Here is a 16,641-nt window from a genome sequence, read left to right on the forward strand (position 1 = left end):
CCTCCTATAGATTATTACCTTAATATGTTAGCACTGCACATGACTTTGTACTTCTGAAAGGGTATAAAAAAATAGTGGTATCCCTAACTCAAAGTTCCCTATTAGTTCATCATTATCAAAAGTATCAGTCAGCTACAGCCACAACAGTGCTGCATAACAAATCATCCCAAAACTCAGAGATCCACATTCACTGGAGGTGGCTCTGCTCTAATTGTCTCTCATCCTCTCTGGACCAGTGGGCTAGTTGGGGGTATGTACTTCTTATAGCAATAGTATAGGTGCAAGAAGTAAAGTGGAAATATGTGTGATTAAGGCCTAAACTCAGAACTGGCACTCCATCATGTCTTCCCCATTACACTGGCCAAATCAAGTCACAAGGTTGAGTCTAAAGTCAAGTGGGAAAGGGAAGTATAACCTGTTCTTTTAATGTGAGGTGTGGTAACATCACATGGCAAAGAAATTGGATACAGGGAAGGGTGAAGTATCAAGGTAATAATGGCAATCAACCATAGCCATCAAAGACTAAACCGAAGTCCTAGAGAAAAGAGTCTAAGCCTCATTCATCAAAGAATCAGTGTTTCTAAACCAAAGCCTGACACATTGATTAACTGGTCATTCAACAAGTATTGCACTAGAGCTGAGAATATGCAGCCTGAAACAAAGGCACCTGCCCCCATAGAAACAAAGGCCCTTCTCCCCATAGAAACAAATTCAATGAAGAGTCATAAGAGACTGTAATCATAACCAATTTGTAGGAACACAAAAGAGGAAGTGGTAGGCACGTGTAATAGGTACCAAATGAGTGTTGAATGAATGAAGAAAGAAAAGAATGCCTATTCATGCTGCCAGGTTTTGAGAAAACAGTTGCGTAGGAATCAGACAAGCAGGAATACCCAGGTAATATGGGAGAAATAATGCTAAAAACTATTTATCGTCTTTTTACCTTTTCAGAAAGAACTTGAAATTCCTTGCTACATACAGGAACTCCTTGCATATGAGGCCTACCACTGAGTTTCCCACAGCTACAGAAGCCCAAAATGCCAGATACTCACTTTTCAAGCCTCCTTTGCTGCTGGAATGTGGCCATATGCCACACTCTCTAGATTTGTACCCTCTCTAGATTCTGAAACTAATGGAAAGAGAAGCAAGGCCAATAGGGAATTCATTCCTGTGCAGACAATGCTGTATCTATTTTCCAGGAGTAGCTGTGGCCATAGCTCCAAGCAGTCGTGTAGTGTTCAGCATTGGTGGTGTGGGCTATGCAATCCACTGTGCCTGAGTCTAGTGACAGTAATAACTATATCTTCACAGGGTCAGTTCTAACATTTTATTTGGGGCATTGATCTTGACTCCAAACTTGGTTCTCTGGTGCTCATGGAAAATTCCAGTATCCTTTAAATAAATTCCTTCGATGGCTCAATTAGTCAGAATTTGCTTTCATTCTTGCAGCTAAGACAGACTTATCAGAGGGCTAGACCAGAAACTGAAGGAAAATTCAAAGTCAGTGATCAGGTGAAGTGAAATTATTGTAAATAAAGAAAGATGAGATGTTAAAACCTCTGGCAAGTGATGACTGAGCTGGAAGAACCCTAGTAATCAATGGCAGAAGTCTTGCAAGTCCTTAGCTTCTAACACAACCAATAACTTATATCAGTGTTTGGCAGCCCTGACTGAACTTGAATTTATTAGGGGATTTTTAAAAAATCCCAACGCTCAGGTTACATCCCTGATAACTTATATCAGAACCTCATTTTAAAAAGCTAACTTATATCAGAATCTCAGGTAACAGTATTGTTTAAAAAGCTCCCCAGATGACTAAATGTACAGCCAATGTGCAGCCAATGCTGAGATAGGATTAGAGGAAGTTCGAACCACAGATGGAAAATAAAACAGGTGCACCTGGCTGGAGGGAGGAATGAAGGGAAGGAGTCAGAGCTGATAATGACACAGAATGAACACACTGATCGGATGTACTGAATCATATGTGGTGTCTAATACAAACTGCCGACCTCACCATGCTCAATCATTTAAAATTCTATAGTGTCTATCCAAACCACTCTTCTCTTTAAATCCATCTTCTGTCTCAGCTCAGGCCCTTATCAGCTCTCATGTGGCGTATTGCTACCACCTTCCAGTTGGCTTCCCCACCTCCATTCATTCTTACCTCTAATCCATGCAATGCAATGCTATCAGACTGGAACAATCTTTCTAAAAGGCAAATCTGATTGTGTTACTATCCAGCTTAACCTAATCCAGTAAATCTCCCGAACACTACCAGATAAAACCCAAACTTTTTATATGGCTTAAAAAATTTTATGCTCTGTCCCTAACTAACTTCCCAGCCTCATCTTCTGCCTCATCCTGGATCCTGAGCCACCCTCCAAGCACTCACCTGTTCCTCAACATGCCACCATCTTTCATATCTTTATGCCCCTTTGTTGATGCACGTATTCTTTCTCTGAATCTGATGTAAATGTTTTTAAGATTATATTTAATGCATTTGTGGTTTACTACTTAGACATTTTGATCCACGTAACAGTATTCACTGAAAATATCAGAAGTTTCTAGAATGCAGAAACTCTGATTTCTGGCCTACAAAATGCTTTCTGATAATTCTGATGTATTTGATAGTGATGAATTTGATGATGAATGAAAATGGTACAATAGATGTTGCATGTTTAAAAAGGGTCAGGAAGAAGGGAAATTGCCTAATTTTTCGTGTCCCAGGGAAAGACTGAATGAGTCTTTAAGCAATTTGGAGAATGAGGTAATTTTTGAAGTTGTAATGATTACATTATTCAGTTATTGCCATAAAATGCCAGAATGGATTACCTTTTATGTCTCCTGAGACAGGTTATTTCACCAATGTCATTATCTCACCCATATTTTTCAATACTAAAATAATACTCCATCTAGCTCAAGTGTTTTATTTATGTTAAATCTGAAAAGATCAGGTTTAAATAGTCTATCCAGCAAGCAAGAGTGTTCATATATGGCGTCCATAATAATTATCTGATTTGGTGTGATATTTTCCAGTTTAAAAGACCTAGAGTCTGTCATACAGAGTGAAGTAAGTCAGAAAGAGAAAGACAAATACCGTATGCTAACACATATATATGGAATCTAAGGGAAAAAAAATGTCATGAAAAACCTAGGGTTAAGACGGGAATAAAGACACAGACCTACTAGAGAATGGACTTGAGGATACGGGGAGGGCGAAGGGTAAGCTGTGACAAAGTGAGAGAGTGGCATGGACATATACACTACCAAACGTAAAATAGATAGCTAGTGGGAAGCAGCCGCATAGCACAGGGAGATCAGCTCGGTGCTGTGTGACCACCTAGAGGGGTGGGATAGGGAGGGTGGGAGGGAGGGAGACGCAAGAGAGAAGAGATATGGGAACATATGTATATGTATAACTGATTTACTTTGTTATAAAGCAGAAACTGGCACACCATTGTAAAGCAATTGTACTCCAATAAAGATGAAAAAAAAAAAAGCATGGGAAAGAAAAACAAAAAGTAAAAAGAAATCCAGAGTTTTATTTCTTGTAAATCACAAAAGATCCCTAGATTTAGCAAATTTTCCTCACTTCAAAATGTTTGTCTTTACCTATGCAACCTTCATTATCATTCTAATTTGGTTTCAAAGAAAATTTTTGAATAGATATATATGGTAAGATTAATTCATGTATTAAAATAATTAAAACAGCTTATATAGGTATGGAACAGGACATTGCCATTCTTCATTATTAAAAGCATCTAATTTTTAATAATCGAATACCAGATTTGTAGTCAGTTTTCTTGCCTACAACTCTTAACTCTAAACTCTAAACCCATGGCTGTGATTACCATGGAGGGTACAATGACACATGGTAACAAAAAGATACAGTGCCTCCACTGGTCTCTGATTTGCCAGCTCTCCTGTCCATGACTTGTAATTCCAATCTTCCAACACTTTTGTTTTAAAGGAGAGTTTTCTCATTTTATAGTGTTATTGTCAGGTGTCAGAATACCTAGCCAAAAGTTCAACTAAAACAGCAAATTAGCCTTTCCACCATGTGAGGATATAGCAAGAAGGCCCCAGCTATGAACCAGAAAGAGGGCCCTCACCAGAACTGGACCATGCGAATACCTTGATCTTGGCCTTCTCAGCCTCCAGAACTGTGAGAAATAATTTTCTGTTCTTTATAAGCTATCCAGTCTGTAGCATTTTCTTATAGCAGCCAAAATGGACTAAGAAAGAACACTGGTACAAGAAGTGGGGGTGATGCTGTAACAAATGCCTAAAAATGTGGAAGAGGCTTTGGAACTGGGCATTGAGCAGAGGCATGAAGAATTTTGAGATTCATGCTAGAAAAAGCCTACTTTGCTGTTAATGGGCGTCAAGGGTGATTCTCCTAAGGGCTCAGGAGAGGAGGAATGCTGTAGAGAAATCTTCAATCTTCTTAGAGAATACCTAAGTGTTCATGAACAATGTTGGTAGAAATATGGACAGTAAAGACCATTCTGATGAAGTCTCAGATGGAAATGAGGAACATGTTATTGGAAACAGGAGGAAAGGCAATCTTTGTTGTAAGTGTCAAAGACCTTGGCTAAATTGTGTTTGTGTCCTAGTATTTTGTGGAAGGTAGAACTTGAGAACAATGAAAATGGATTTTTTTTCTTTTTTTGCGGTACGCGGGTCTCTCACTGTTGTGGCCTCTCCCGTTGTGGAGCACAGGCTCCGGACGCGCAGGCTCAGCGGCCATGGCCCAGGGGCCCAGCCGCTCCGCGGCATGGGGGATCCTCCCGGACCGGGGCACGAACCCGTGTCCCCTTCATCGGCAGGCAGACTCTCAACCACTGCGCCACCAGGGAAGCCCTGAAAATGGATATTTGACTGAAGAAATTCCTAAGCAAAGTGCTGAAGGAGTGGCTTGCTTTCTCTTGAATGCTTACAGTAAAATGTGATGAGAGAAATTACGTGAAGGTAGAATTGTTAATCAGAAAGTAAATAGACTGGTTGACAATTTGGAAAATTCTCAACTTATCCATACTGAAAGAAGTAAGAAGGCTTGTTCAGAGAGCACACAAAGGGTGTCCTGAATTTGATGAAGAGATTGGTATGGATTGACCATTTCAGTAGAAGCTAGGAGCTATTCATCAAGACAATGGGGAGACTGGCCATCTAAACAGAAGCCAGGGCCTATTGTCCAAAAAATGAAAGAATGAACCCCCAGCGCACTTTAGAGATGAGAGGCTACCCCTCCCTCCACAGGCCAATAGTGCAAGAGCCTGCAGGGCAGAATGATTTCAAAGAAGGTGCTGTCTCTGCCAGGTGGTTGCCCTCCCTGGATTCTGGCACCAGCTTCTCCACCATCCCAGGTGCAGCTTTCGCTGGGCCCAGCAAAGTCCAGGGGGTGGGGGGTGGGGTTGCTGTCTCAACCTAGATTTCAAAGGATGGAGCCACACAGGGTTGCAGGCGCACAACGCTGGCAGAGGGCCACTGTGGGGGCAGGGCCACCACAGAGAGCCCTCACCAGGGCAATGACCAGTGGAGCTGTGTGGATGGGGCCACCCCCAGACCTCAAAACTTAAAGGCACCTGTGCAACTGCAACCTGGGACAGCCACAGGCACAGGACTACAACCCATGACTGGCATGTGTACCCAACAAAACATGGGTGTGGGGCCACCTGGGAGCCTTGGGGGACCAACACCTACCTCAGTGTGTCTGGAAGATGGAACCACGGCCCCAGTGGGCCTTAAGGTTTTGGACTTGCTCAGGACCTATTACTCCTTTCCTCTTTCCTATTTCTCCCTTTTGTGTTTTTTTTAAATTGAAATATATTTGACATATACTTTTGTGTAAGTTTAAGGTGATGGGTGAAATTAAGCAGTTATTAATGCCAGAAAAGTTGGCGGGGGGTGAGGATTTGACATGGGAAGAGTTGTGTAAGAAAGGAAATATAATCATTGCACATTTTTTTGATTCAGGTGTAAACATTCTTTACAATATCATAATTTTTAAAATTTGGAACATAAACTTAACTAAAAATTGTGATACAACTATCATGCAAGCAGGAAAGGAGACAACGCATGATGTGAAAGAGCTAAAATCCTCATCTATTTTAGAAGGAAGTCAATACCTTTATGAGTTTTCTATTGTTGCTGTAACAAATTTATCACAAACTTAGTAGTTTAAACAACACAAATGTATTATCTTACAGTTCTGAGGTCAAAAGTCCAGTATGTGTCTCAATGAACTAAAATCCAGGTATTAGCAGACTGTATTTCTTTCTGGAGTCTCTAGGGAAGAATCCATTTCCTGCTCATTTGGGTGATTGGTAGAATTCAGCCTCTTCCAGTTGTAGAACCAAGGTCCCTGTTTTCTTACTAGTTATGAGTTTAAGGCTGTTCCCACCTTCTAGAGGTCACCACGTTCCTTGGCTCATAGCTCCCTTTGTTTACCTTCTTTGAAGCCAGCAATGGGTGATGGGGGCGAAGAGAGTGGGGGATAGAAGGCAGGGAAGAGGTGATCTTTCTCACATCCATAGCTCTGATACTCTCTTCTTTCCTCTTACACATTTAAGGACTCATGTAATCAGACTGAGCTGCCCAGATAACTCAGGATAATCTCCCTATCTCGAAGTCCTTAACCTTAATCACATCTGCAAAGTTCCTTTTACCATGTAAGGTAACAAATCTACACATTCTAGGAATTAGAACATGGACATCTTTGTGAGCCTATTATTTTGCCTGCCACTATATCAAATGTCTAACATGAATGAATTTTAAAATTATATATGTGTTATTTCCAAAGGAGAAAAAACAGCCAGAAAAAGTGTAAAGAGGTTGCTTCTAAGAAATGTGACTGCCCTGTGTGCTGGTTGGTCAGGACAGGAGGTTTGAAATAAGGTAGTAGTCTTTTTTGCTAAAAGCCTCTAAATACTATTTGACTTTTTAAAACCATGTTCAAGTAACTACTTAGATAAAAAATTAACTGCAATTATAAAACAAAATAAAGGGAAGGTTTTCCAATTACTGTTTTAGAAAAAAGGAAATCAGATTTGCAAAGAAGGATGGAGTTGAGGAGGAATTACTCAATGCTTCAGTTGTATGTGATGACCTAGCTGAAATCTAGGAAGGTACATGCTTCTATGTTTTTTACTATGGATTGTAGGGAAAATCTATTTCCTAGCTGTTAGATCTTTTAACCTTAGTTAATCACACATATGAGTAAAATGGGGTGTTTGGGCCTAGATGCCATAACCTAATGTGGTGGATTGCAAAAGGACACAATTCTTCACTCTTCTGGGGTCCTCCAAGTGAATTTGTGCAGGTCTTCCTATCAAAATAGGCAATCTGTTTCCCCCCTTCTGAATCTGAGCTAGTCTTGGGATTACTTGCCACTAGGATGAAGCAGAAATGACACTGTGTCAGTTAGAGCCTGGGCCACAAGTGGTCTTGCTTCTGCACTCCCTCTTGGACTTGAGCCTGCAATGTAAGAACAAACGTGGGCTACCCTGCTGCAGGATGAGAGACTACATGGAATAGAGACAAGCCATCGCAGCTCAGGCCATCCTAGAGCAGGCTTCCTCTGGCTACAGGGTAGCTGACTACAGACACATGAGTAAGCCTAGCTGAGACTGGAAGCGTTGCTCAGCTGAGCCCAGCCCAATTTGCCAACTGTGAGCTAAATAAATGGTGGTTTTTCTAAGTCATCTTGTTTTGTGGTGGTTTGTTACACAGCAATAGCTGAGTGATTTGCTAAAATACCACCATATTATAATTACAGGTCATGTACCTAAGTGAAAATAAAGAACCTGTTTAGCTTCAGATCTCAAATTTATAAAGCAAAAATGTCATTTTTCTCTTATGTTTTATTATCAATATTTTATTTCTAGTAGCATTCTATTCTTCTGTGAGTTTCTAGAGCAATTTTAATTAGTTTTATTACAGTATTTTTTCTATTCTCTCAGAATCCAATTTAGCTCCCTAAATTGGAAAATCATATTCAAGAGACAGGGATTAAGGGGACCATTTTCCTAGTGTAAATCACAGTATAATGAGGGCAGTAGAAATGTGAGAAATGTTTGATTATTTCTGTTAAAGTAGCAAGTCCTATAGCTCAAAGAGAAATGGACTTTTTCTTATGATGTGAGGAAGAGTTAAAGATAAAAAACAGAGGGGTTCTTCCAGGGATTTTAGTAGTACTTTGTGGATAATGAAATTATTACATTTCTAGAAAAATATAAAGAACAACATAATGGTCACTTATAATCCCATTTTCCAGAGATACTTAACATTTTAGCACATTTATTTCCATGTTTTAGATATAATTTTGCATAGTTTAAAAATCTTTTATAATGCTTAATGTTCTTTTTTCCATAAAAATACACATTAAGAAGTTTCCCATCAAAATTTTTTTCTGCAAAATAATTTAAATAGCTATGTAATATTCTATTCTCTGCATAATTTTTATTGACTTTATAATTCAATAAAATGATGTATAATTTAGGTTCTCTGCCATTGCAAACTGATATAAACACTACATTGATGAACATTATTGTGCCTATATCTCTGTACATATATTCATGTTTCTGGTTATTTTATTAGGATATATGCCTAGAATTAGAACTATCAGGAAAAAAGGAATTAATATTTTTAAGGCTCTTGAAACATATCAAATTGTCCTGCCCAAAATGTGGCATCAGTCTTTATTCCTGGCTGCAGTGAGTGAGAGAGATTCTTTCTATGCATTTTCACCAATATTATGTATCTGCTTGTTTAAAAATCTGAGCTATTTTGAAAGACATAAAAAAATCTTATTGCTTTATTTTGTATTTTTATTGCCAGCGGTGTTGACCAGTTTTTCAGGTATTTATTACTAATTTTTATTCTTGATATTGGAAGAATTTTCAGATCAGGTCATTTCCTTCGTTTATTGAAAGCATTTTAATTTTCACGAGCTCTTTGTAGATTAAGGATTTTAACCTTTGTCTCACATTTCTTGCATATACTAGTCCCAGCTTACTGTTTGATTTCTCATTTTGATAAGCAGAACTCTTACATTATTATGTAGACATACCTATTGCAATTGTTTTCTTACTTTCCAGTTTAGGATATTCTTCTTTAACCCAAGATCAGATAATTATTCAGCCATTTTCTTTGTGCTTTTATGCGTTGGACCCCAGGTGGACTGTGGTAGAGGAATCTTTCTCATCTTTTAGGGAATATACCCTTATGAAATTATGATGAAGTTAAAAGATATTTAGTTTAATTTTGACAGTTGAATTTTTTCTGTCATACTGTTGGGCTTTTTCTCTCTAATCTACAGAGATATAGCACTATCTCCCAGAGAGATGACTTGGATTCATTCTCTGTTTGACAAAAGCCAGTTGAGAGGAATGAGATCTGTTTCCACATCAGTGATCAATCTGACCATTGTGATGAAGAATTGGGAACACACATACATTCAAGAGAATGGATGGACAATATAGCATGTTGGAAGGAGGCCTCAATGCTTTTTTGTTTTAATAAAATCACTCTAAACTGTGCAAACATTCCTCTTCTTAACTGCTTCTTGATGACACTTTTTGGCCAACCCAATAGTAGTTGTGTGAAGGTAGTGCTTGAGGAATCAGTTGAGAAGGCAATATTGAGCAAAGGGAGGATTTAGAATGAGAATCTGTAGCATAGAAGGAGCTGCAAGTATTAGGGCTAGTTAAGTAGAATTAGGATTTATGAAATCAGTCAATTCACTAGCATAGTTACATGTTACCTGAACATTATGGAAAGAGATGAAGCCAAGTTGGGGACTGGGGAGGATGAGAGAAAACTGTAGGAGGCTTACATTTTGGCTCCAGTGTCCACCATGTTCCTTCATGTTCTTTCAAGTCTGAATTCTTAATAATTACCTTTTCTACTCCACACACTACCAAAGTAGGTTCCCCTTTTCTAGGTAGGGATCAGGATACAGAGTTGAATTGAACTTAGATGAAGAGAAGTGATTTATAAAAATGATCGTCTTTTGATAGAGATGGAATTTTTATTGATAGTTCAGGACCCCCTCTTCTAATTTCCCTAGATTCCTATCTAAACTCACTTCTCTCCATTTCCCCCTTATTTTATGGAAAAATTAGATGCTGTTATTAAATATAGAGAAAATATATTTTCATAATTACATGACTTAAATGCACGTCTGTATTCAATTTGGATAATCTCTTCATATTGTAGGGGAGCAAAATTTGCCATCCCAAAATGTCTCTTTGGTATGAGGATTGTTTTGGGCTAGTTATCTTTGAGAAACAGAAGACTCGGGTAGTTTTTCTTTTTACCTCCTCCTAAACGACCTAAAAGAATTTAGATAGGGAGCCTGTACCTGGAAGAGAGCAATTACCAAAGACAACTTCTTTTTACATCAGAAAGACTTCTCTGCTTGGCATGGCAAACATTTGTTTACCAAACATTTGCTCTTCCCATCTCCCTGTGAACTGTCTTCCTCCCCTTTGAAGTCCCAGACCAACACCCTCTTCTCTTTAGCTCTGGATGGCCTGTCAGCCACAACTGCTTGAGTGCCTGAGGGCTTCGTATTCCTATGGATATGTAATTTAATTCTGAGACCTGCCAGAAGAACGTAGAAGGATATAAGAAAAATTTTCCTCCCCAACAAAACGAATTCCTTTCTAACTTTTTATTATGGAAAATTTCAAACGTATAGAAAGTAGAGAGAAGGGTATAATGAATCCATTAACTGTCCCCTTGCTGCACTAGTCACATTTTTGCCAATTTCATCTCTCTCATTTTCCACTTTGTCTAACATTTTATTATAAAAATTTTCAAATATAAAGGAAAGGTGAAAAATTGTAAAAATGAATCCTCATATGTCCACCATCTAGACTCTACAATTAATCTTTTTCCTATATTTGTTTTATAACATATCTATCCATCTCTTCATCTAGCCACTCACCAAACTCTCTTATACTTTTATGCATTTCTAAGTAAGCTGCAGACATCAGAGTATTTTCTCAAAAAACTTCAGGTAGTATATTAGTAATAGACCAGCATTTGTTTATAGTCCCTTATTTTGAAGTAAATTTTATATACAGTGACACGCCAGAATGTGCTAAATATTTTACAGGCAGTCTAATTTACCCCTCACAACTCCTATATGAATTTATTATTACAGTTGTTATTTTACATCTTACAGACTTGAAGAAGATAAGTGTTCTGTGCAGGGCCAGACAGTCAGTGGCAGGGCCAGGTTTCTAAATCTAAAGCCTTTGTGTAACTGAGCAGGACCCTATGGGGCCTTCCTGGGACAGGCCTTCCCCCACATCCTCTGCTTCAGCTCCTCTCTGAAGCACCTAGACAATAGTAATTGATGCAAATTTCCTGAGTTGTTTTGCAGATGTGAAAACCCCCCACCAAATGGAACACATTAACTACTTGATGGCCACAGAGCACATCGCCCCAGGCCTCCTGGAGCCTAAGGACTGATAACGTGAACCCCTGTGACACCACCTGTTCCCTCACCATCAGCCAGTCAGCGGACTGTGCACAATCTGATCACGTAGCCTGCGACCCCCCCAACCCCCCATCCCGACCTGGCCTTTAAAAATGCTTTGCTGAAACCCTTCAGGGAGCTCAGGGCATTTTAGGGCATGAGCCACCTCGTCTCCTTGCACGGCCCTGCAATAAACCTTTCTCTGCTCCAAACTCCAACATTTCGGTTTGTTAGGCCTCACTGTGCGTCAGGCCCACGAATGTAGAACATATCCACCACCCTAGAAAACTCCCTCATGCCCGTTCCCAGTCAATTCATGCCTTTACCCTGACTCCAAGAGACAACAGCTTTTCTGATAGTTTTCCACCTTAAATTAGTTTTGCCTTTTTTAGAACTTCATATAAATGGGATCATATAGTAAATGCTCTTTTGTGTAACAGTGTTTTTGAGATTTATCTGTGTTGTTTGTATAAGTAACTTATTTCAATCCCACACTTTAAAAAAATTTTTTTGATGTGGTATTTTAAAGAAAATCCCAGCCATCATGTCCTTTTGTCCATCAATGTTTCTATTTCATCTGTATTCTCATTTGTACCTAAGTGTAGTCTGACTCCAGTGTTTCCCATCATCACCTCTTTACTTCCTTCTCGTAAGCCACAGGTCAACCAATAGGTTTGTCTGCATGGACTCAATGCTACTGACACACGTAGGTCACCAGACACTTTCTGATAGTAGCATAACTGAGAGAAATTTAACACTTTCTCTTTGCAGTGAACATTTTTCTGCTATATTATTCTTTAATTTTTTTTTCTAGAGAATCATTTTTTTTTCCTCCCTAGATATTCCAAGAAACTTTCTGCCCACTTCATTTTCCCACCCCCATCTCTGCAGCACATCCCAATCATAGCATTACTCCACTCCTCTATGCTCTGTAAGAGGAACTATTTTACATGAATGATCCTATTTTCATGGATCCTTTGATTCTGTCATCAATAGGTGGAGAAAAACTACAGTAGACAGAGTAGGGAATCATGGTGGTTTGATGAGTACAATTTTTACTCTACGTGAAAGCCCTTCCTTTTCCTATTTTGGTAAAAATATTAAAGAAGTTGTTTTATACTTTCTGTCAATTGGCAATTATTTTACTCTCAAGTTTCCAGAGATAAGCTTTTGACTTGAACTACCAGCAGTTTAATTGTGGGACTGGGAATGAACAAGGTTAGTCTATGTTCTGCTTCACCACAGATGTCAAGTTAATTAGTAAAAAGCCCAGAAGGAGCAGTTTGGGGATTTGATTTTCATCACCCACTGGAGGGAATAACATCAGCTACTGAGACAGTGTTCTCAGTATGTCTGCACCCTGTTATTCCTCCACTTAAAATTTGACATCCAGAATAAAATGCACCCTCCTTGGGGATCACATGTGGTGGTAAACACATTTAACTCCTCTTTTGTGAGAAGGAGAAAAATGCACGTGACTTCCTTATTTCTAAAATATGTTGGCACCAAAATTTTAAGCAAAATATAAAATAAAAATCAAGATTATATTTGACATGTTTCTTTTATAATTGTATACTGTATTACATAGTACAAGTAATATATTCTTTAAGCAAAAAGTAAGTAGTATAGTCTTTGAAAAATACAAGTTTGAACCAACTCACCATAAAATATGCCAAAATGTCTAATCTGGAGACATTTATAAAAATTAGCTTCCCAGGACTTGGTAAGTTTTCCCTTCCTCTATTTAGAAATAGCCACAACAGCGTATGTAACAGCATATAATCGTTATGATAAAGGCATTCCACTTTGGCATAAAAAGAAACGTCTATTGAAAATAAAGCTCCACTCTTTTCCCATGTTTCTGTCCTCTTTTCCCACAAAATTTCTGTTGTGAACCTTGAAACATTCTTGTTGAAACAATAAGTGTAAACAAGTAAAAACTGTGCGGATTTAATAGTAGATGGCAAGTATCATTTAGGGGTCGACAGGATATGTTTAGGTTCATTATCACTTTTGATGTGTTCAAAATTCATGAAGTATGCAGAATAGATGGGGCTCAGTAATGTTCGGTGATTTGTCCAAGGTCACACAGCTATGAAAATCAGGACTTGAACCTTGGTCACCTAAGCTTTCATCTAGTTTTCTTCCTCTTACATCAGACATCTTCATTAAAGACAGAAGACATATACATACACAAGTGACTATAACATGAGACCATAGACAATGAATGATGTGTGTAACATAAGATTCCACCCATCATGTCCACGTGGGCTTATCAGGAAACATTTTTGGATGATGTTACATCAGACCTTTCTCACTGACAGAGAAGAGAGAGGCTGAATTTCTCTCCCATTTCAAATTACTTATGGCTTCTGCATTTGGATTCAAATGAAATATGCAAATATTTCAGGTTTGTGTGTCCTTTGTAAACACAACTTCTTGTTGGATTTTAGGAAGATTCTAAAGTGACTTAAATGGCTTCCTGAGTATTAAATAGCTCATGAAGAGCAAGATCTTGATGAATTATGTGCAATCAGAGACATAAATCCAAGACATGGATTTTAAAGTTCCCGTCAAACACACGTGCTTCAAAGCAGCAGAAGGGAAGATAAGTTTACAGAAAAAAAAATGTTTGGGGGTTTTCCCATTTCTTAAAGGGCCACAAATTCTGTGAAAGGTCAAAGGTCTAACAAACAATATTGCCTCTTTGTATATTTTGCCCTCAAGTCACTTTTGGACATTTTTAATCCTTTCAAATCTTTAAGGCAAAAAATAACTAGATCCATCCTAAAACTTATTCCTGAAATAGGGGCTGAGTCTCTGTATCAAGTCCTTCCTTCTAGCATCCATGATGTGATGGCTACTGTGGGATATTGGCCTACAGGAAGTGAGGTCATTGGGCTGCTTCAGCTGGTGTCCTGGTTTTATAGGTTTCTACATGTGAGGGCAAAGGAAACAAGAGAAGAACAACACTGACAGAGAAACAATGTGATAAGCCTGGAATTGTAGTCAGAGGAGGTTTGCTTCAGTCACCTCTATCTCCTCCTCAAACACTGCTCATGGGCCATTTTTATTCTCTACATCCTCAGTGGGACCACTCAGAACCATTGGCAGTTTCCTTCCAGATCACAGCCTTGGCTCAAATCCCCCTGGAAAAAGCCTTCCTTCCCCTACACACCAGCGCCCCAGGGACAACTCAGCTTTCTCAGCTCTCCACATCAATCCTATCAGATGTAGATCTGACTCTTCAGCTGTTTCTGTGGACCTCAGTGAAGCTTGTGAATGCTGGCAGGCACTGTCTTCAAGCCCTTACTCCAAAGCTGGTACACAGAATAGGGAAAAGAAGATCAGATAGTTAGAAGAGAGAGAAATAGGAACTGTTAAAATGATGTAGAAATAGTGGTAAGATGAAGAGAAATGTCAAGACGTGAATGAGAGGGAAGGAAAGAAAACAAAGAGATTTATATGGTGAGAAGGAGGTGACATGCTGGGAAAATGCTCCTCTCCATATGAGTTCTTCTGAGCCTTTGGGGATGGCCAGGAAATGCTTGTTGGAGCACATGCCTCAGTGGAAGAATTTTAGAATATTAATTCCACTTACATTAGGAAAAAAATAATTTTGCAGGATACCAAACTGATTGAGCTTCTTAAATCAACAGACCAGCTTTTTACAACAGGGAAGTATACATTGTATATAAGAATTCTAAAATGAATACTTTTATGACAACCAAACTCTAGAATTAGTTATCCATCTTTTCCTCCTGTATTAGAAAAAATTATAATGAGGTTGGCATTCTTCAGACTCCGTATTTTCCATATTTTAATCATTTTTATTAGGTATCAATCATCTGGGGGCCAATATCATTCTATAGTCATTCTAAAGCCAAAAAAAAGAGTAAAACTGATATTATACATTTGCTGATCTTTATAATCAATGGATTTGGTAGGTATGAGGATGTATTTATGAATTAATTTTTTTATGTTGATGGCATCTCTCTATTTAATGGTTTGTATGACCTCCTGAACTATTACAATAGAAATTGGTGCATTCCTATTTTTTCTTCTACATTTGTTACAAAATTGATACATTCCTTAGGAAAACAGCTTTGAGCTTCTTGTAAACCCCACTTAAATCCAATGAAAATCATGTCACTCATGGTTGAAAGGACCAGAGAGGATTCAGTACTTACTCTGAGCCAGGTGCTTTTACAAACATTTCACTTAATTCTTACAGCAGTCTCTTCCAATTGGCTTTATCCTCCTTCTACACTCGAGAAAACAGAGCCCCACACTGCAATACAGTTGTAGAAGCAGTATCTAAAGTTGTATATTTCTAATTCTAAAACATGTGCCCCTTTCATTACACCCTATGACTTTGTTCTACAAAACAAAGTCCACTGTTTGTCTTGTTTAGAAGACAAAATTATACACTATGCCACAATATTCCTACTTTTGGATCCGTCCAGCAGAAGGGGGAGATGCAGCTAATGTGTGCTCTAGCCCTTACAGATCAACTCCAGTTTGTGCTTCTACTCTAAGTTAAATGGCCATTTAAAGCCCTCAGGCATTAACTATTCCTCCTAAAAAGATTTTTCTTTTGTGTTGTTTAACACTCTTGGATAAAACTTCAACAATTATACCTTTATTCAGAGTTCACATTAAAAAGTGTATTTATATAAAGTATTGTGACTGATGAGTCTTATTATTCTGATTTTTGTTTGTGGCTTGTTTTGGTCCCATGGGGTCTCCTTTAAGGAGAGCACATTTGTATTACATTTATTTGATAGAAAATGACACATAATTTTTGAGGGGTTACCCTGAAGTAAGGCTTCCACTGACATTTTATGGAAGAAGTAAGCTGCAAATAAACAGGAATGCCTGTAATCCCGAACACTGCAAACTTAGGTATGAATTAAGTTTCTACAAAAGATGACTATAATGAACAATTTAATAATGATAGTGTTGTACTTCAGCTAAAAGTCCAGAAATAGAAAAATAAGAAATACTGAGACTTAAGTAAAGGAATACATCTAGACTATTTAGAGCAGCGGCCCACTCTCTACCATTTTCCTCCTGCAATTGCCTTTATATACATAACAACTCATAGATCCTTCTTCTTCTCCAGGGAAACCTACTTTTCTCTAACAACAAAG

The sequence above is a fragment of the Orcinus orca genome, chromosome X (genome assembly GCF_937001465.1).
Source record: "Orcinus orca chromosome X, mOrcOrc1.1, whole genome shotgun sequence".
Classification (NCBI taxonomy): Eukaryota; Metazoa; Chordata; class Mammalia; order Artiodactyla; family Delphinidae; genus Orcinus; species Orcinus orca.